A 3,382-nucleotide genomic window follows, 5' to 3' on the forward strand; every position below is an offset into this window, starting at 1 on the left:
ACAACAGACACCTCAGAAATTCAAAAAATCCTCAATGATTACTACAAAAATCTCTATTCTGGTTCAGCACCTATAGCTCAGCAGCTACGGCACCAATGGGGTCAAACCCAGCCTGGGCCTGCCAAATGACAATGGCAACTAGAACAAAAAAAGAGCAGGACATTGTAGTGGGCACCTGTAGTCCCAGTTACTTGGGAGGCTGAGACAAGAGAATCACTTAAGACCAAGAGTTGGAGGTTGCTGTGAGCTGTGATGTCACTGCACTCTACAGAGGGTGACGTAGAGAAACTCTGCCTCAAAAAAAAAAAAGTCTATTCCCAGAAATATGAAAATTTGAAGGAAATGAACCAATACCTAGAAGCACGCCACCTTCCTAGACTCAACCAGAAAGAGGTAGAAATCACTGAAATAGCATCAAAAATACTAAAATACTAAATCTCTCAAAAAAGAAAAGTCCAGGACCAGGTGGCTTCACATCCAAATTCTATCAAACCTTTCAAGAGGAACTATTATAATAGAAAAAGAAGGAATATTTCCCAACACATTCTATGAAGCAATATCACGCTGATCCCCAAACGAGGAAAGGATCCAACAAAGATAGAAAATTATAGACCAATATCATTAATGAATATTGATGCAAAAATAGTCAATAAGATCTTAGCAAACAGAATTCAGCAACACATCATAAAAATTACACACCATGATCAAGTTGGTTTTATTCCAGGGTTACAGGGTTGGTTCAACATATGCAAATCTATAAATATAATACGTCGCATCAATAAAATAAAAAACAAATACCATATGATTCTCTCAATTGATGCAGAAAAAGCCTTTGATAACATTCAGCATCCTTTCATGATCAGAATTCTTAAGAAAATAGGCATAGAAGGGACATTTATTAAACTGATAGAGGCCTTCTACAGCAAACCCACAGCCAATGTCATATTGATTGGTGTAAAATTGAAACCATTTCCACTCAGATCAGGAACGAGGCAAGGATGCCCACTGTCTCCACTGCTATTCAACATAGTAATGGAAGTCTTAGCCATCGCAATCAGGCAAGAGAAGGCAATCAAGGGTATCCAAATAGGGTCAGAGGAGATCAAACTCTCACTCTTCATTGATGATATGATCCTATACCTGGAAAATCCCAGGGACTCAACTTTAAAACTCTTAGAAGTGACCGAGGAATACAGCAGCATCTCAGGATACAAAATCAATACTTACAAATCAGTAGCTTTTATATATGCCAAAATAGTCAAGCTGAAAATATAGTCAAGAACTCTATTCCTTTTACAGCAGTGGCAAGGAAGATGAACTAACAAAGGACATGAAAGATCTCTATGAAGAGAACTACAAAACTCAGAAAAGAAATAGCTGAAGATGTTAACAAATGGAAAAACATACCATGCTTATGGCTGGGAAGAATCAACATTGTTAAAATGTCCATACTATCCAAAGCAATCTACTAATGCAATCCCTATTAAAGCACCATTGTCATACTTTAAAGAACTTGAAAAAATAGTACTTCATTTTATATGCAATCAGAAAAACTTTGAATAGCAAATACATTACTCAGAAATAAAAACAAATCAGGAGGTATCACATTACCAGACTTCAGGCTATACTCAAACTAATCAGTAAGAAAAGAACCAATAACTCCATTTCCATGTGAGCAAGAGATTGAACAGAAACTTCTGTGATGAAGACAGGAGCACGGCCTACAAACACATGAAAAAATGCTCATCATCCTTAATCATCAGAGAAATGCAAATCAAAACCACTTTGAGATATCTAACTCCAGTAAGATTAGTCCACATCCACAAAATCCCAAAACTACAGATGTTGGTGTGGATGTGGTGAGAGGGAACACTTCTACACTGCTGGTGGGAATGCAAGCTAATACGACCTTTTTGGAAAGAATTTTGGAGAACACTCAAGGAACTAAAAGTAGACCTACCGTCTGATCCTGTAATTCCTCTACTATAGGTATATACCCAGATGATCAAAAATTATTTTACAACAAAAACATTTGCACCAGAATGTTTATTGTAGCCCAATTCATAATAGCCAAGACATGGAAACAGCCCAAGTGCCCATCAACCCATGAATGGATTAATAAATTGTGGTATATGTACACCATGGAATACTATGCAGCCATAAAAAGATGGAGACTTCACATCTTTTATGTTTACCTGGATGGAGCAGGAACATATTCTTCTTAGTAAAGTATCACTAGAATAGAAAAAAAATGTCCAACGTTCTCAATACTACTATGAAATCAATATATAATCACCTACATATTCATAAGAATGGCAAAACATAACTGTAGTCCAGAAAGTATGGTGGCACCTGTAGCTCAGTGAGTAGGGTGCTGGCCACCTACACCCGGGCTGGTGGGTTTGAAGCCGGCCCGGGCCAGCTAAATAGCAATGACAACTGCAACAACAACAAAAAAATAGCCAGGTGTTGTGGTGGGCACCTTTAGTCCCAGCTCCTTGGGAGGCTGAGGCAAGAGAATCACTTAAGCCCAAGAGTTTGAGGTTGCTGTGAGCTGTGACACCACGACACTCTACCGAGGGTGACATAATGAGACTCTGTCTGAAAAAAAGAAAAACAGAAAGTAGAAGGGAAGAGGACAGAGAGGGGAGGCAGAGAGAGGAGATATGGGAGGAGGAGGAGGGTATTTGGGGGGACCTCACCTAATGTGCATGATGCAATGGTACATTTCAAAGCTATTAAGAAATGAGTATAATTGTGATGGATGTGTTACTTAGTTCAATGTAAGCATTTCGCATTGTATGTCAAAGCAGTACCCTGAACCCCATAAATTCATCAATGTACAAAGTTATGATTTAATAATAATAATAAATAACCAGTGTCTTTCATTGTGTCCTATAGAACAAAACAGATTCTTAATGAACTTATGCAAATAACTGTATTGTCAGAAGTTAAGAATACTTACAAATGGTTTTCAATTTCTGGAGAAATCAAGGAGAGAGAAGAAAATAAATGTTCCAAATTTAGCTCATAAGTACATACATACATTGCTGAAAGCTACAAATAGCTCAAAAGACAGAAAATGGTTTCCTTGACTCTCCCTATGCCAACTATATGCCAATAAATCAGAAAACCTAGAAAGAATGGACAAATTCTTAGACACGTACAATCTACCAAGATTGAATCAGAAAGAAATCCAAAACTAGAATAAGCTGATAACAAGTAACAAGTTAGAAGCAGTGATAAAAAGTCAAAGAAAAGCGCAGACCCTGATGATTTCACTGCTGAATTCTACCAAGGAGTCAAAGAAGAATTAATATCAATCCTACTTAAAGAATTCCAAAAAATTGAGAAAGAGTGAATACTCAAAAACTCATTCTAT

This window comes from Nycticebus coucang, chromosome 16, assembly GCF_027406575.1.
Source record: "Nycticebus coucang isolate mNycCou1 chromosome 16, mNycCou1.pri, whole genome shotgun sequence".
Lineage (NCBI taxonomy): Eukaryota > Metazoa > Chordata > Mammalia > Primates > Lorisidae > Nycticebus > Nycticebus coucang.